Here is a 19,244-nt window from a genome sequence, read left to right on the forward strand (position 1 = left end):
GCTGGCTTTGGCAAGCATGCCTTGAGATAGCACATTATCACCAGGCACCATCCCTGGGAAGAGGCAGAGTCCTGCAAAACCTCCTACAAAACCACAGGGTTTAGCAGCACTGCAGCAAAGATCCCAGCTCTCCTTCAGCTTGGATCCCCTCCTTGACAGCTCAGCGTGGCATGGAAATGTTTGCCTTGTTCTTATCCCTCTCATGGCAAAGCCCAGGTCATCCTGACTGGGATTAATCACATCCCCAGTTATCAGAAAACAAGCACTGAAAAAATGCTGCAGCCAGCAAAACCTCCTCTAAACCACAGTCAAAGGTTGAGGCTCATCCTCTGCCTCTGCTACCACAGGCTGGTTTGTGCAAGTTAAGTAACAGTCAGCTGCAGCCCTTGTCCCAAAACCCAAGCCAAATTTAACTTCTAATATGTCATTTTTGGTTTAGTATGTTATTTCCATGCTCCTGGGTTCCCTCTGGGCACTGCAGGGGGTCACAAGTGACAAGGTTTTCATAACAGTCCCAGGACATCCCTCAGCTCTCTTTCACAACACATACACTGTGGGCTGGAGGAGGTCACTAAAATGTTCAATCCAAAAAGCTCTGGATGATTCTGCTCCATTTTTCAGATACTCTGAGACTTTGCTGCAGTCCCAAACAGATCAAACTCTGGTCCACTAACACTGAATGGGACAAATCACTGGATCACGGGAGTGGCTTCCACTTCTCCCTCTGGTTTTACACCAGTTTTAGATATTGCCATCTCATAGCCATCAACAGTATGAGACCCCCAATTCCTATTTCTCCAGTACCTCATTAGACCCTTTTTCTGAGCTCAGTGAGATCCTGAATAACACACAAATTACTCTGAATGCCAACAATTTTTCTTTCTAGTTTCCTAGGGCAGGTGTGAGTTAATAGAGAACAAGAATAAGTGAACTGTTCTGACAAAGGCACTATGGGAAATGTAATTAAATTGCAGATAAAGAGAACTACGGGGTTTTTACAGGGTAATATTTTAGAAAGCTTCTGTGCAGTAGGTTTATAGCAAATTCCTTCTAAAATAGCCCTCCTGCTTCTGACCACTCTGTAGTTTCTATTTAAATGCTTTTAATAAAATAACTCATTTTGATATTAGGCTTGAATCCCATACAAAAATTTAAATCTCTCCAAAAATTGCTCCAAAACAATTTCCTCCTGACCTGGTGGCAGCAAACACACAAGCAGTGAACACGTCCAGTGTTGGGAGTGTTGGCTGTCACTGTGGAGGGCAGAAGGGATTTTGCCAGCCTGTCCCCTACATGTTAACCTCCCTCTCCAGGGTCCTTTTCATCCTCCCCATTATTTTCAATCCCTCCCTGCCTAATCCAGTTGTTTTGACCATTGATCATTACTCAAATGGTTTTTATCCAAAAACCCCATCCAGACCAAATAGCTCCACCAGCTTCAGTTGATCCCAGTTCCTACCAAATGAGAGGCAATTGTGTGGCCTGAAGACACCTCAGCTGTCCTGACACATCCAGCAGGACCAGGAAGGCAGCTCTGGCTGGTGGTGATGTGGCTTTTGCCTCTCCACATGCAGGGATGCTCTTCCAGGGGCTGGCAGCCAAGCACCCTTCTCTGTTTGCAGCAGGAAGATCAGACCATGCATACACTGACTGGCTCATTTGCTTGGCTGTAGGTTTGCCTTAAATTAACCCCTTTACCTTGACATTTAAGTAGACTTCTCCCTGTCCTCCTACCCTTGTTCTGTATCCTTGGGGGTTTGCTGCCCCTCTGGGGTGCCATTATTTTATGTTTGATGACCTGCTGCTATTGCTTCCAGTTCTCATTTCCAACTTCGTGGTCTTGTCATATTTACAGTGATCCCTGCCACACTTTGAACTTCATTGGGTTGTGCTTGTTTTTACTTCATGATTTTTCTTGGGTCCATGGCAGCATCTCTCCTTGTTGGTACTGTGCTCCAAGGGACTCATTCAAGGGGTGAGTTTCACAACCTGCTGGTCCAAGAGGATTTTCCCTCCTGCCAAGAAAAGCACTTCTTCACTCTGCTGTGATGCTGGGCAGCTACATCCCCACAGGTAAAATCATTCCCTGATGTGTTTTCATGAGATCCTGTTTCCTCTGAGATCCCTCCAGAGGATGCTCTGTGGCACCAGTGGAAGGTGCCCCTGCCCATGGCAGGAGGTTGGAACTTGATGAACTTTAAGGTTCCTTCCAATCCAAACCATTCTGGGATTTTGTGTAGGCTCTGTCACTGCAAAATGCCAATCACAGGAGGCTGGCTGCCTCCCACAGTAGTCCTGGCTCTGGGAATCCAGGTGAGCTGCAAAGCCTGCCTTAAGCTCAGCCACAAACCTGCAGCCACACTGCTGCAACCTAGGGGGGGTTGGGGCTTTTGCTGGACTACTGAAAGGAATAAAGTGTCATTTGATCTCCTTCATAGTCATTCAAAATTTATCCATAATCCAGAATGGTACCTATATGGGCCCCGCCCCACAGGAATTCAGATTAGCAATTAATCAATCAGTCTCCAGAGTCTGCTATTCTCCACTACCATTTGCAATTAAACCTGGAAGGAAATTACTTGTAGCTTTCATCCAGCTGTTCACTGTGCCAGGCTGCCCTGCTGTCTTGTCTGAAAACACACTTCGTCCAGCACAAGGTGACTGCCTTGGAAGGAAGGAATTATAGCTGGTGTAGATTGCTTGCTAAACTACAAAACAAACCACATACTTATCTTAATTGCAAACTGAAGCCCTTTCTAAAAAAAGATCTCCAGTAGCACCAGGAAATATCCACAGATGCACCTCAGAATGTTTTTAAGGAGTTAATTTATCTATTCATCTTAAACCTCAAATCATTCTCCACCTCAGGCCTGGCAGGGAGGAAATCCTTAAAGGTGAAACAGGGGGAGCCAGAGTTTCAGGGACAGGTGAGGAGACCATGGAGCTGGATGGGGAGTTGATCGGGGAAGCCACGGCACATGCTCTACAAGGCAAGGCAAGGCAATTGCAGATAAAGAGAATTATGGGGTTTTTACAGGGTAATATTTTCAAAAGCTTCTGTGCAGTAGGCTTATAGCAAATTCCTTCTGAACCAAACTGCCCTTGAAAATGAAAGAATATGTTCAAAAATAAAATGTAAAAATAAAAATAAAAAAGAGTTACGTAAAGTGAGATCCACAGTTGTGGCTGTGGCTTAGCTCGAGAGCATGGCAGCTATTTAAATTCTCCTGTGTCAATGATAAAACTGTCTCCTGGCCATGTTTGTGGCTCCTGGGCACAGCGATTGCTGCAGCAGAACAGATGCTTCTGCTGCAAGATGGCTCCTGGCCTGTGCTCCCTGCTCCCTCCCAAATTCCTCCGGGTAGGTAGGACACAAAAACAACAGCAAAGCAGGGCAGGAAGCTCCAGGATGAGAAGGGCAGGCAGGAATCAAAGGGATTTAAAGCACTTTATTACAGTTTCATAATTGTTCTCTGAGGAAATGAGCTGCCATGCCCAGGAGCAGCTCCATGGAAAGGAACGTGCTATGGCTCTGCCTGTGCATTGTGGAGGATGCTGTGAGCATGGAGCAGGGAGGCAGAAAGGATTGGAGTTGACACAGAGCTGCTCTGTGCAGCCTTGGAGTCCTCCCAGCTTTCAGCATCGCTGCTGCTGTCAATATGGCAGTGGCTGGAATGCAGCTCTGTGCATGGCTGGGAAGCTGGGACAGATCCACCCCGACAGACAGAGCTCCACAATGATCCCCTGCCATGGATTCTCCGTCCCTCGCAGGGTTTGATTGAGATCTGATGCTCGGCACAGGTCAGGAAGCAAGGCTTGCTGACAGATAGGGTTAATTTTCTGCCGGGACATCATCTGAGGTGCTTGCAAGAAGCCTGCATTTTGTGAGCTGAATACTGCAAACTAGCTGTTTACTGAGTGTTAAAAATCAGAGCCGAGACCTTGGGGTTGCAGTCCCAAATTAATTTATGATGGACAAGGTCTACACTGCTCTGCTCTTATCGCTGTTTTTCCAAAGACTGGGGCTTGCAAGGCATCAAGATCCCACAGCAAAGATTTCCTGAGGCCGTTAACTGCTCTCTGTGCCACGGGGAGGTCACACCCACCACAGCAAAGCACCTGAGCACGTGCTTAACTTTAAACACACGAGCGGCTGAATGGGTATTTGTAGGATGAAATACAAACAGGGTTAGCCACAAGGGTGAGCTGGGATTTCTCTTTCGTCTCCGGAGGCTTCTGCTGCAGCCTTAACTAAAATATAAATTAGGTGAGTGAGATGAGCTCGTCCTCTTTCTCCAGCAGACGGTGGTTCTCTCACAGAAATGTCTGCTGCATCCAGCACTAATTTCTCCTCGGGAGAGTGGCTGCCATCAGTGCCCGTGTCCTGCCAGACTGGAGAGAGATGCTCCCTGAGCGCTGCCAAAGCCTGAGCCAGCCCAGCCCTAAGGCCTGGGCAATGTCCCCAGAGCCGCATGGAAGGGGGGCAGGGCAAGAGGCCAGGCTTGTCCCACCGCTGCTCTCGGGGCTGCAGGGACAAGAGAAGGGCAGCATAGCAGGACAGAGGAAGCTCTGCCCATTTATTATGCAACCTGTGGGCTCCCCAGATGGAGGAATGCAACGGCATTCCACTTCGATGGGGCACAGCAGCCAGGATCAGCCACGGGGAGAAGATGCCAACACAACAGGCCCCTCGTATTTGTCAGCTGTGCCAAAAAAACGGTTTATTTGCTCCACCCATGGGAGAGCAAAGAGCTGACCCTCACCACTGTGGGAGTCTCCATGAGTTACAGCAGCTCCACCATCACAGCAGCAGGAAAATGAGCCCTCCCAGTTCAGCTGGTTCTTCCCCCAGAGTGCACATGCCCATGCCATCTGCAAGTTTTCGCTCCAGCCTTGGATCAGTGCAGCTCTCTCTTGCGTCCAACATGGTCTCTTTTCGCTCCAATTAGTTTTATTTTTAACCAGGTCAGCCCCAGTGCTCAGCCCAGGCATTAGTCACAATGTCACATATACCGAAATATTCAAAGCAAACACATCCACCATTTAAAAACCACAATAATAGCAAAGCAGAGGGGGAAGATGCCAAGATGGTTAAGATCTCAGAGGTGCAGGCACAAGCACAGGTTGATGTTTTCTCCCAGCATCAAAGGCCTAGTGCTAATCCCATTGCAACTGAGATCATCCCAGAACCATTCCGGCTCCTCCCCAGTCAGGGCTGGGCTGAGACTAAGAAACGCTGTTCTTTCCCTGCCTGCTAATTAAAAACAAGCCGTGTCTGTGTCCCTTTGACCATCCATAAGATGCCACGGGAGGATTAATGCACGGGGAGAAGCCCTGCAGTGGCACAAATAGGGATGACATCCGAGCAGCACCCTTCCCCTCCCACTTTGCCTGAAGAGTCCTCCTTCCCCGCAGGAAACTGGGGCAGGAACAACTCAAAATCCCTCCTCCCCCAGGGCAAGGGAAGTACCACCGGGCCTTTCATCACCTTCCAAGCCCCTCCTGGCTCTTACCTGTGCTGAAGCTATGTGGCCTTTGGTGCGAGATGGACATTGCTGGTTGGGGCTCTGAGAAAACTGCGGAGTCCCAGTGCATCGGGGAGGGCAACGGACCCGGCCCAGCCACGGTTATCTACGCAGGAGCAGCAGCACTGTGCCACTTTCCCCGGCTCCCCAGCCCTGCGTCTCGTGAAAAGAACAAGAGCTGGTGGAAGGAGGGGGGTTAGGAAAGAGAGGGAAGGGGGAGAAGGGAGAGCGGGAGCTCTCGCAGATGCACACACAGAGCATACAGAGGCTTGTATAGGATGGCACTGCCTGACTTGCTCTCATTATTGCTGCAGGCTGGCTGCTGCCCATGGAGAACTCGCCAGCATCTGCTGCTGACCATGGGCATGGGGGAAAGGGACAGGAAAGAGATTAGGGTCTTACACACCATCGTAGCAAGGAAAGCGACTGCCTGGGCATGGGGGACTCTGTGGTCTTTGTTTGCTTTTACCTGGGAGCGGAAGAGCTGTGCTAGAGGGCAGGAAGAGATTGCAGTGATGGAGAGTTCAGCTTTTCATGGATGACTCATTTCTTCCTTTGAACTTCACAATATCCCCAAGCCCAGTGCTCCCCCGGGACTCCAAGGGATGGCACTGGACTGGCCTGACCCAGGGCTCTGAGAGAGGTGTTACATGGAGATGGACAGAAAGTGGGTTGCACATCCCCAAAGCACCAGCACTGCGAAAAGCTCAGCCTCCCCCTCATCCCCATTATCTGGGTCGTGCTGATACAGATCCAAAGGGCTGGAAGGGCTGTTTGAGGGGGTTGAAAGACACTCCAGCCATGACAACTCCCATTTGCATCCTGCCAGGAAGCTGCTGGCAGAGCTGCCTGCAGTCCCTGACACTGCTGCTCTGCTGCAATGACAGACCCAAAACGGTGGGATCCAGAGATCCAGCCAGAATCATTCCCAAAGGGGCACCAATTCCTCACTCCACAGTTTTATTTTTCTAAAGCATCACATGCTAGAAGCATGTGCCCCTCTGGAAGAAAGTGAGAGCTTTGTACTTCATGCCTTTTTCAGCTTTTTGAAAGCTCCCAAACCTCTTCCTCTCCTCTTCTCCAGTACTTTGCCACTCAGAGGGTCTGGGTCTTGCCTGGGGGAGCTCAGTTCAGTCAGAAGGATTAAAATGAAAGTCAAGTTAGATGCCTGAAGTATTATACCCTCCCCAAAACCCCCAGTCATCCGTTTTACGCCAAGGTTTCCCACTGGTGTTTGCAGACACATGGATCTCTAGCCACAGGACTGCTGTTAATAGAAATCAATGGGTGATATACATGGAATTACAAGCACAGAATTTCCAAGTCAATACCCTCCCCAGCAGTTAACCTGGCAGCACACCAGGCCCATCCCCGAGTGGCTGTGTTCAGTACCACACCTTCAAGACTCACCTGGGAACACATGCACTCCTACAGCAGAGGACAGGATCAGTCCTACTGAGCCAAAATCTAGTACCCTGATTACTTGCCTGCTCCACTGGCCTCAGGATGGATGTTACCCAGGCCCAGGAAACCTCCCCCTCACTGGTCACTCTGCCAGGAGCTGTCAGAACATATTTCAAGTCTCAGCATTCCATCAGCCCTGCAATAGAAAAGGTCTTGCTGTGGATCGATAGCTGTGGATGGCTCCTCTGCCTGGAGCAGCACATACAAGACCCAAGGGATGATCACTTCAGGGTCTATAACCAGGTATCCCATCCTTACTCCCACCACAAGAGGAGCGAGAAGCTGAGGTTTGATGCTATATCAAGATCATGATTGTTTCTCCATCCCAGAGAGATCCCAGTGGTGCTGGGGAGCTGGATCCCTTTAGGATGTTAAAATCCAGAGCAATACCACTGCAGAGGGGGGTGTGGGCGTCTCTCTTGCAGGTCTCTGCATCTGTATTACTTAAATACCTACAAAGCTGCCAGGAGTCTCTGAGGATGCACAGCTTTCCTAGACCCCAGGGATTTCCAAGTGACATCCGTTCTCTGTAGGGCTGTTTTTAATGGGGATAAACTGCAGTGTCATCTCCCAGTACACTGAGGGGGGGGTGGGTGGGCAAGAACCATCTTTGGGGAAAATAATCCCCACATCTGTCTTGTGGGGAGTGAGGAGCTGTCTGCTCCGTGCCCCAAGGCATGCAGCCAAACTTCCAGTCTGCAGGAGGACAGACCCTCTGGCAGCCTCGTAGGCTAGGGTCTGACTCACTCACAGGGAAGAAAAAAGGGCAAGACCCCTCAGATGATTTGCAATGTGCTGTCCAGGACTTGCAAGGGGACACTGTCAGTGCCACTGTCTGTCATCACTGTGAAGGTGCCCCCAGCTTTATAGGGGCAGGGACAGCTTCTCCCTGGGTGACCCGGGATTTCCAGCTGCATGTGAAAAAGCAGGTTTGTTTTGTATGCACGCAAAAGCCTAAACTTAGCAAGCAAGATGTTAATTTGTGAGGGGAAAATAGGCCATATTTATGTAACTGCGAAAAGCTGCAGCAAAGGCTACAGATCCAATGGGAGAGGAGCATCTGCTCCCAGCTCAGGGCTTTGTGAGAGCTCCAGCAATTGCATATTCATTGCCCCACACCCCAAAGAACCAGCTTTTCGGCTTTCCAGACTAAGAATAGAGGTCTTGTGTTTGCTGCTCCATGGCCTGAGTCTTGTCCCAGATTAGAGGCACCAGGGTGTGGAGCTGCAAATGGCAGCATCTCTGCCTGCCTGTGAGCGGGGCAGGGCTCTGGGCCCAGCAGGGATGGAGAGCATGGAATAAAGGGTGAATTCATTCCCAGCCACACAGGATGGCATTAGTGCTGGCCCTCTGCTCACAGAGATGTCCCCTGTGGTGGATGGGGCACCCGCAAAACACGACTCCCTTGTGCACAAACAAAACTCAAGCATTTTTCCAAGCAGGGCAGCTGGGGCAGTGCCACGACTGAAATTAGCAGCTCGTCCTGGCTGTGAAGCTTGATGGCTTGGATCCACCTCAGGAAGTCCGGCCCCTGCAGGGGCAGACAGGTCCCCCTGTGACAGCTGGGCTGTGATATTTCTTTCCCCTTCCACTCACATTCTCTGCCCTACTTAAACCAGATTGTGAATCCAGCAATCCCCAGACTTGGAATGGAAACCCCAGAGCCAGTCACTCCAGGGTTTTTCAGACAACCCTGCACTTAAGAGGTCTTTCAGATCCAGAAATCATCATGTGGCAGTGCAGGTGGGGAAACAGCACGACACTGCTCCTTCTTCGGCTTTGAATTTGTCACCCTGGGACTCTGGGAAAGCGCTTTAATGGGCTTGCAAATAGCAGCAAAGGCAAAGTCATTCCTGTGGGGAAACCAAGAGAAAAAGGACTGAATTGTGGATGGGTCTGTGGCCTCTGGCTCCACTATTCCCTGAGACTGGGGCCATATTCCTGGACATTTATCCTAAAGCAGCAAGGGATGAGACTTCCAGAAAGCCTCGTAACCCAGGGTTTTGAGTACCTGTAGCAGAGCCCAAGACAAGGGCAGCACTGATCACAGGAACTGGCTGCAGAGAGCAGGATGACTCCTGTTCACCTGAAGTCCAGCCTGGAAAGTGAGGGAGGCTACCATATCACAGACTGAAGGCTACAACTGATAAGAGGTGTTGTTATCAAATAAATGGGGACAGAAATTGGTTTTTTGAAACATGCAAGGAAATGTTCTGCAAAACATTAATCCCCTGAGAGAAAGCTCAGCCTCTGGAGAAGGTCTTTCTTGCTAAAACATCACATAAAAGAGAAGTCTCTTGGGAAATGACTCCTGAGATAACCTCTCTCCTAAAATAAATGCCCCTGGGAGCAACAGTCTTGGCAAAACATTTTTTTGGGGGAAAAAAAAGTGTTCTAAAACCTGCTATTGATTCTGTATTTACCCTTGCTGCAGCAGCAGCACACAGAGCTCAGAGGTGAGCCATCATCTTCCAGTGCTCCTTCCTAATCAGAACTGAGAAGGATACAACAGCGATCCTGCTGCTCCCTCATTTCCTCCTGGATCACTCAAACCAACCCGCTGTGAGCAGCAACTCTGCAAAACGTGTTCTGGAGTCGTATTCCGGCTTTGTGGAGCACAACAACGGGGACCATCCCACCTGTTGCTGTTTGTTTAGCCCTTGCATTGCTAAACTAACATCTGGGAACACTGCTGGGCCTCTGTTCAAAGAGCAGTGCACTTGGAGAAAGGACACGTGTGTCTTTCCCCCCGAGGAAGTCGGTGTGACCCCAGCACAATTTGGCAAAGAACGAGAGGCCAAGAAGCAAGTGATGCCTGTTCACTGCCCAGACTGCTGTAATTAACTGCTCTCATGACACTGGCCACCATCCAGACACTTGGCCAAACACAGTGCAGACACTTTGGCCTGAGAATTGGCTCCCATGCCTGGAAAACCACATGCCAGCTCTGACTAAGCACCTGCAGTTTAATTTATCTTTCACATTTCCATCAGTGCAGCCCAGCAAAACCCAGAGCCATGCTGGGAGCCAGCAGAAAGTCCCTTATAAATAGCCATGAGTTGGGAAGGTCTGAAAACTCTCCAGGAAATACTCACGGAGGCAGAAGACAGCAACTGAGCACTGTTAAGGATCTGCTGCAGGGAGCATTGGAGACCAACCCTTCTTGCTCCTGGCAATGCTACAAAGCCAGAAAAGATTCTTTGGATATCTTAAGGAGAGGAAGGCAGAAGCATTCTAAAGCCTAGTCTAGTATCTTGTTAAAACCTACCTGTCCGCTGTGGTTTAAAGCCATACATCTGTATTTATTGTCCAAATTCTGCATATCTTGCAGTCCCCTTACTCATGACCAAATATGTCCAAACAAGGTGACCCACAGAGAGAGGGTTGTATTCCAGGATGTTACATCACCTGCCTTTGCATAGAAAGTTTTCCTGGCAGCAGCCAAATGAGATATTCCTGAGACCCCACAGCTGCATGGACAAGAGGAGTTGATCCAGACCCATTCTGAGCTCAGACTGACTGCAAAGACAGCGTGGATGCAATTCCCAGGAGTCCTGTGGACTTCAGGCAGCACCCACAGTATGCAACAAGTTACCGTGTAAATAGCATCTCCCTAAAAATCCAGTATTGGGAACACGGCCATCCTCTGGGACTGTAAAAACTAAGAGAAATATGCAATGAGATCAAGAAAAAGAGTAATAATGGACTTCCACAACTACCTGAGTATGAGCATCTCTCCATCTTGGAAAACATGGACACCTGCTAAAGAAGCTGGAGTGGTCACAGACTGTCACAGCACACTGGCATACCAGGTCACCTCTGTGTGGGGCAGGATAGCACCACACACAGCACTCAAAAGAGAACCCCATTTGTTCACCCCACTGCTCTCTCACATCAGTCTCTGTCTTTCCTGCTGGCAGGCTGGCAGGCAGGCAGGCAGGAGGAAGCAGCTTTTCTGCATCAGACAGACCCATTTAGGACCTGGCTCATGAGGCAGCAGGCGAACAGCTCTGCTCTTGGCTGGCCCAGCACAGACCAGAATTATGGCAGCACACAGGGTCTCCTCAGAAACACTGCTTCAAACCCCCAAATTGGGTATTGTGGGTGACAGCAGCAGGAGGAGCCAGCAGTGTGTGTTTTGCTGTCTGAATGACAGTTTACACCCCAGCGTGATATTTGCCTTTGCACAATAGGCCGAGTTTGTTGACTCATGTTCAACTTGTGACCCAGAGTCAGCAGCAGCAGCTTCTGCTGGCACAACAGCTGGCATCTGCTGCTGACTGCACGGCTGCTTCCTCCAAATACAGCATCTCACACTAATTGTATGCTTTTCCCAGGTTTTCCATGACCATTTCTCAATTTATCAAGGCCTGAAACCTCTCCCACTACGAATTCTCAAATTTGCACTAGCTTGATCACAAATATAGGAAACATTTTCTATTCACCATCCCAGATTGAATTAAATGTTCCTGGGACCTGAAAATAACCATTTAATTTACCTTATAGCAGCCTTCCAGTACCTAAAAGGGGTTACAAGAAGGTTGGAGAGAGACTTTTCACACCAGCATGTGGTGACAGGACAATGGAGAAGGGCTTAAAGCTGAAGGAAGATAAATTTAGATCAGATATTAAGAAGAAATTCTTCCCAGTGAGGGTGGTGATGCCCTGGCACAGGCTGCCCCATCTGTGGAAGCATTCAATGCCAGGCTGGATGGCGCCCTAAGGAACCCGGTCTGGTGGAAGGTATCCTTGCCTGTGGCAGAGGGGTTGGAAGATGATCTTTAAGGTGCCTTCCAGCCCAAACCATTCCATGATTCTATGATCATCCAACCATTTTGCACTCAGTTTCATCTTGAGTCTGGCATAGTATGACCATGCCCAAAAAAGCTGGTATTTGTCACATAGTGTCTCTCCCCTAGTAATAAAAACTTTTTATCTTGTCAGAGGATGACATTACTCTGGTTTGAGTGACACTTCCCCAAACAACCACATGGTTTTACCTGTCCAGTACCTTCCAGATCTGTGCTTTTTTTTCAGGATTTTTTTCCTCCTGCAAATGAAAATTAAACTGATCTGTAATTACCCAGGTCGCCTTTCTTCCTTCTACAGACAGGTACTGAACGAGTTTTACAGCAGTCAGGTTCTTCACCTATCCAGCCAAATTTATCAGAAATCACCACAAACTATTCTGAAATCACTTCACAGCTCTTTATTAAAATTCCTGCCACCCAGCCAGCTTGAGACCACCTGATTTCCCAAGAGCCCTCTTGAATGTAATTTTTTCCCTTCTATTCTAAGGAGAGACCTCACTATTTGTCATTATCACCAGCAATGCTACTCAGCACTTCTTTCTCTTGAACTTTCTAACAATGACAACTATGAAAAATAAACATTTTGGCCTTCTTGACATTTTTGATACGTCTTTCTGTCCCCATGATTATCCCACATGGACATTAACAGTGTGAGGAGAACCAAGGGAAATGCTGACCTCATTTGTTGTGATTACCAGGACCACTGAAAGGAAGGGTTGTCACAGTCAGAACAAGTATTTCTTACGTTAATGGATCATGACAAAGCAAAATGCATTTTTCCTGCAGGTTTAGAGAATAAACTAAGCCCAGGGTTAAAAAGGAAGAAGTGTTGATATTCACTAAGTAGTGGCACCTTAGGTCAGTGTCACCAAAAGCTCGTTCCCAACAGTCCAACACTCCATCTGTCATGAAATGTTATAAGGCAAATTTGTAACTCCAGCTCCAGGGAGGGAGAAAAACCCCAAAACAAACCTCCAGCAATTTAAAAGCAAAGCCAAGTGAAATGCAAGAGCTGCCAAAGAGGTCATAGAAGTATTTAACTCAATTAGAAACATCCCACTGTTTTTACAGCATCACGTTGAAGTCCTGACTGTTGAGAGCAAGGTGAGTGAAGCAATTCGCCCTCCTGAGCACCGTCTTAGTAAATCATTTTATGATGGACACAGCCTCCAGCAGACTTCTCATCTCAAATTTTTCCTATCCTCCTGGTATACTTAATAAATAAATGAGCACTATACATCGACTTCCATGATAAATGACATTTTCTGATTATAAATTTGTTAAAATGTCTACAATTTTCTGTAACTGCATATTATATGATGCCTATTCTTCACTAGAGGATGCACAGTACCACTGAAATGATATATCTACACACAATGTGTACCTCCAGCTTTTAGTTCCCACTACTGCGAAAGGCTAAGGAATAAAGCAACAACCTATTTCATGATTTCAAAAGGAACAGTAACCCCCAGGAAAGCACACAAAAATCTTCTGTGTCACTGGCTATTTAAAGAACAGCTTCAGTATTTCCTACTGTTGCATAATAGATTCTGATTATTTTGACACTTTTCAGTATTTTTAAATCTCTTTAAGCAGGAGCCATGGGGAAGAAGCATGAATTAGCTGCACATTATTTTATTTCTGTCAGCTAATTTCTATATCCTCCAAGCCTCAGTTACTTACTCCTGTTCCTCACCAGAGCTGCAGCAGCTGTTTAGGAGGCCATGCAGTGTTCTGGGTCCAAAATCTAGTCCTAGTTGAAATAATGAAGGGCTGCTCACCGGGCACCCCTCAGACACTTTGATCAGCATTGCCAAGGAAACAGCGAGGAGCAGAAAAAAGGGATGGAAATGACCTTGATGTGAAGAAAAAATGTCTGCAGGCTCACAGCTTCAACAGAAGGTTTTTCAGGTAGCATTAACAAAATTATAAACTCGCAGAAATTGCCTTTCAGAAAGCATCCTTCCAGCTCAACATTGTCCTGACTACAAAGTACCTATCTGCACATTAATTCAGTCAGCACAGTTATTTAACTGGCGAGTCTACATTTAATATGTGTTTATATTCATTAATATTTATCTCATCTTCCACAAATGAAATTAGTAACAGCATGCCAGAGATTTTCTCCACCTGGCTCCTGCAAATGCATTAAACCCAGCTATCTCCAGAGGCAACTGTGGGCAGAGCTTGGCCCTGTGTGTTTCTGGGGCAGCTGTGCTAAAATTATGCTCCTCCCATTAAAAGAATCCTTTTTTTGCTGGGTCTGGCTTTAGTTATACAGTATTAACAGTGAAAATAGGAGCTGAGAATTCATGGCTTCATATGCTTTCAGTTTAAATTCTATTTAGAGAATTCTTGGGATTTTTACAAGACATCTTTAACATCCAAATCAAGCTCTCGCCTTCCATAATTGCTTTTTTAACCTTTTACTATGAATTTGACAGGGTACCTTTTATTTAAATTCCGGCATTCTTTGCTTGGAAAGAAGCATGGGAGGTTAGAGATGAGTGAGCTTCCTCTGTGAGCTTTAAAGTACTCAGAGAAGCACGGAATGGTTTGGGTTGGGAGGGACCTTAAAGAACATCTCATTCCACCCCCCTGCTTTGGGCAGGACACCTTCCACTATTCCCAGGTTGCTCAAAGCCCTGTCCAACCTAGCTTTGAACACTTCCAAAGATGGGGCATTCACAGCTTCTCTGGGCACCCTGTGCCAGGGCCTCACCAGCCTCACAGGGAAGAAGGTACTGGAAAGCCACAATGAGGTCTGTTCCCTAGGCTCCCCAGGGAGCTGGGACACTCCCCCTGGGACAATACCCTGTGGCACCTTGAGCTACTCAGCCAGTCATCCACCCACATCTCCTCATGGTTCTCTGGTAGGTTTGTACAGAGTTGCAAAAAAAGGGCAATTCCACAGTTACCAGGGGCTGTATCACCCTTGATAAAACTCCCAGCTCTGGGCAGTGTTTGGCTCTGGACACTGTTGTTTTGCCACTCATAGTGAAGTGATGCTGTGTGAAAGGATGGGAGTCACTCAGTCCCTCTCCTCAGAGCCCCAGTGCTGTAATTGCTGTCAAATTAGTTCTGTTCATGCTGCAGAAAAAATATATTGAAGGCTTTTCTTTCCCAGAACTGCCCTGGATGTCTTTTTCCTTTACATACAAATAAAAATAATGACAAGGAAAATTGAATAGATGACAAACAAGGAGCCTGCATTTCAAGGGACACCATCAAGAAGCTGAGGGCTTCAACTACAGTTCCCTTCAAATTACTCAAGTAAACAAGTAAAATTCTCAGGACTGAGAGTGTTTTAAATCTATCACTCTCCAAGTAGAGGGTAATATTAAAAAATCCAAGAGTACACTGTGATTGCTGTTCCAGAGAAAACTGCCACCAAACAGGGCCCTTGTACCAACTGTTCTCAGAAATGTTTTTATACTGTTCACTTTGCTACTTGGGCAAGTAGAAAGTGTTGTCAAAATCTGCTTCTTGCTTTTTCAGGCACACTGGGATCTTTTTGAGCAGTTAGTATTTTTAAAAATATAAAAATATGTAATTTAGTACTAGTTTTTGCACCAAAAAAGTACCTAGTCACTGAAACTGAAGGTTGGTAAATACTAACAGCAAGATGTGGGGAAAAAAAGGCACCAAAAGAACCAACAAGAGCATTCAGCTTTGGCCATCCAGCTGTCCATGGGTGTATGAAGTCACTGCACAGAAGGCATGCAGGGATTTCCCCAGGAAAGTAGGTGAAATTGCCTAAAACTGTACATCTTAAAATAGATGTGAATGAAAAAAAAGAGGGTATTAATTCATTAAGTGATAAGCAGAACAGAAAACACATAAGAAATTTCAGTATCATTCCTTCTATAAGCTACATGGGAAAGTGCCTTGCGGAATGATCAGGTTTAAATTAAGCATGAGGAAGTAGTTTTTAGAATAATACATAATTTAACAGAACTCAAGGCTATAGAAATACAGAAGGGAGTCTACAATAAAGAGGGGGAGGTACTTTTTGCAAGGGCATGTAGTGACAGGACAAGGGGATACAAGTTTAAAGTGACAGAGAGCAGGTTTAGATTGGGTATTAGAAATAAATGCTTTACTGTGACGGAGTGAGGCCTTGGCACAGAGTGCCCAGAGAAGCTGGGGCTGCCTCTGGTTCCCTGGAAGTGTCCAAGGGCAGGTTGGATGGGACTTGGAGCAACCTGGGATAGTGGAAGGTGTCCCTGCCCATGGCAGGGGGTGGAACTAGATAGTCTTTAAGACCCCTCCCAACCCAAACCATTCTTGGATACTATGATTCTATGAAATACAAACACAGTTAAAATATGACCAAATTAATGGGGAACCGTCCACAATGCTTTTCTGCAGCTCTGCAGTGAACACCAAGACTACCACAATATAACAAGCAAGCTGGCTCCTGATGGGTTATTAGAGGCAAATGTGACCAATCCATCTGAACGTATCTGTCATGGAACTCTGCTCACTGTAAAATTGTGGCTGGCACAGCTGGTGACTGCATGTAATCATCATTTTTTAATTACAGAAAACAATGCTTCCAAAAGAACACAACAAACTAGAACAAGAAGCCTGGAATCAGAGCCCAAACATTTAGAGGTAAAGTCATGTAAAGGTGACATGGGGGATTCCCATCTGGCACCGTTTAGGTGGCTGTCTTGTCTCTGCCTGTTCTGATGCTATGAGCACAGGGGCTCAAGAATGCACCAAGGATCCTCACCACACCAAGAGTGCTCCAAACACATCACTGTGCAAGCAAAGGTAAAAAATAACTGGGGAAAAATAGAAATCCATGCATTTGAGAGCATAAATTCTCTTTATCCTTCTGCTTTTACGAATATAGACTCATTTTCTGAGGCTGCCTGCATTCAGTGCAGCATCGTCATTCCTGAGATTGGGAATGTACAAAACCCCACCTCCTGCTCACACTCAGGATAAAATAGTGGGTACAAATCCAGCTGCAAACAGCTGAAACCATTCTTTGAATATTTCAGCTGACTTGTAACAAGTGATAATATTTTCATATAGCAGTGGTCTGTTTTCAGCAGAACTGGGAATCAATCAGCACTCTGAACCTCTGGGTATGTGCAGCACAGGATTACACAAAGCTGCTGTGTTATATTGCAGTTTGGTAAATCACATTGTCATTTAACTAATCTCGAGAGAGAAACCAGCACAATACAGGATTAAACTCCATCTTAAATTCTTGGACCACTTTCTGTCTTTGTGGCACTTTATACAACACCCTTACAGCTAAATTCACCCAAACCACCTTGGATGACTGAAATCAAAGGCTGCAATTTCTCCCCAGCTTGGCCCAACCTGAAAGGCTTGGAAATCTTTAAGTAAAAAAAAAAATTTAAAAATAAAAAAACAACTCACACTTTGACTGCTGAGAATCCCACTGGCATGCTACATTCCTGTTCTGGAGAGGGGAAATGAAACACACCAGAAATTTATCTCTGCTTCTACAAAGGGGTAGTATAAATTTACTAAAGGGTTGTTCTGGTCAAATCTACTGAAACATACACAGAGTAGGTTCTCCTACAGGTGAGGAATAAACTGTCCCCCCATTTTACCAGTGTTTTGTTCAGATCCAACAGTAGAAAATCAGTAAGAGGTGGGGTAAAAGGAGTACAGAGGCCTTACATCCAACCCTGGCTCCTGCAAGAGCACTTCTTGTACAATCCTATTGCCCACCCTGATGTTCACATCCCATCTATGCCAGTCATGAAGTTCTCTGGAGTGGAGAGGATCATGTAAGGGAACATTCAACCTCACATTCTTACCTGAAGAATAATTCTTAACAGAGGAGTCCAGGATTTGGCATCTTCTAGCACAGTTGACAGAGCAGGATTTCTCCACAGGTTTGTCTGATACATGGAAAATAATGAAGAGCAGAGGCAACAAGGGGTCTGTGAAAGTTTGCAGTCTGTAGATTGTTTCCAGAAGGTGTTTTTGATGAACACTGTGCTGAAGTAATGGTTTCAACACCTCTTTCCAGGATCACAGGCCATCAGCTTTTCTCCAGCAAGCAGGAGATACTGGTCTACAATATGACCAGCCCTGATTTCCAAGGATTTCTTTGTAATGACTGTCTACTCTTGCTCCTACCAAAATATGCAGCTAAGTGTGCCAACCAGATTGTGGTTTCAGGGATTTTCTGTAGATTTGGCTTCCATAAACGTAAGCAAAATCATACATAATGCTCTACAAAACTAAAAAAAAAATTACTATTTTCTCTGTGGCAACATTCACACAACCCAGGCAAACTCACACTTGTCTTGGAAGCCACCTTCATTCACAAATCCAAGCACAAACAGCTTGCCTGGATTTGGGACACACCCTTTAACATTTAACCCTAATTGTGGCAGAAGAGCAGCAGCTCATACAAGGTGTTTGTTGCAATTTTGTTTCCCCTTGTAGCTGTGTCACACACTTCTAGCTGCAGGGAGTCTCTAAACTAGCAGTGGGTAAACAACCAGCACACAAAGTTGCTTGCACAAGAGGGATGTGCATGGCTGGGAGACAGCTCACTCACATGTTTTAACAAGTGCTCTAAAAAAGAATGTTCCAGGCAGGGTTACATTTCTGCCTAAGCCTCCCAGGGCATCAGCTTCCCCTTAAACACTTGATAATCCTAATTTGGGACTCATCAGAGGTAAACAGCATTTGCCTTTGCAAGCAGGTACTAAGCAAGTGACACACTACTCCTGATTTCACAATTAAAAACCAAAATTAAGCACATTTTGTTTACAGTTACTATAAATAATAGCCGGGGGGGAGTGAAGAACTTTTGAGGGTAATTTACTTGCTATGTTCCATGAGCTCAAACAAGCCTATGACATCCCTGCTTTGGGAACACAGATGATCCTCAAGCAAACTCCATTCAAATCTTAATCACACTACAAGCAAAGAAACTAAATCAGAAAATCCAGCATCCTCTAAACCAGCAGTCTGAATCAACACATAGCCTGAAGTGGCTGTATTTTGTATCACCACTGACAAGTAAGGAGAACAAAAACATCCAGTACAACTGCCCCAGGGGCAAAAACAACAACAAAAACTAAATAATTGTTTTAAAAATCACAGAATGTCCTCAGTTGGAAGGGACCCACGAGGATCATAAAGTTTACCATGGATTTGCTCAGGGATACATTTTCAGGTCAGATACTCTCTGAAAACTGATCCTCACTCCATTACTGATAGCTTCTACTCAGGGAAAAAAAAATGGTACACTACAGGTGAATTGATTTCAAGTAAGAATGAATAGCCCATATGAGGAAAAAATGAAGGAATTCAGTGTTTGGCTAAAATGAATGTGAATACAAATCCAGGGTTCTGTTTTAAATAATATTTAACCAGCTCTGAGACTGAAAATAACAATCATGCCAGAAGCAAAGAAAGTATTTAAGTTTTCTTTTAC

At 46.2% G+C, this 19,244-nt stretch overlaps 1 protein-coding gene across 13 annotated transcripts in view; it reads right to left on the bottom strand.

Annotated features, from left to right (window-relative positions):
* The window catches only part of RGS8 (regulator of G protein signaling 8), a 41,085-nt gene extending 22,671 nt beyond the window's left edge, over positions 1–18,414 (bottom strand). For 4 of the 13 annotated variants that reach the window (XM_082287433.1, XM_082287435.1, XM_082287436.1 and 1 more), the window contains exons 1-2: positions 17,608–18,414; positions 5,514–7,125 (exon numbers count right to left, since the gene is read on the bottom strand). The gene's annotated coding sequence lies outside the window, so the exon portion shown is untranslated. Of the gene's footprint in view, positions 1–1,698; positions 3,838–5,513; positions 7,126–10,084; positions 10,651–11,989; positions 12,040–17,200; positions 17,244–17,607 lie in introns of those variants that run through there. The other 9 variants (XM_082287447.1, XM_082287437.1, XM_082287440.1 and 6 more) reach the window with 8 other exon arrangements.
* Positions 18,415–19,244: the final 830 nt, after the last annotated feature.

This window comes from Coloeus monedula (assembly GCF_965178545.1).
Source record: "Coloeus monedula genome assembly, chromosome: 9".
Taxonomy (NCBI): Eukaryota; Metazoa; Chordata; class Aves; order Passeriformes; family Corvidae; genus Coloeus; species Coloeus monedula.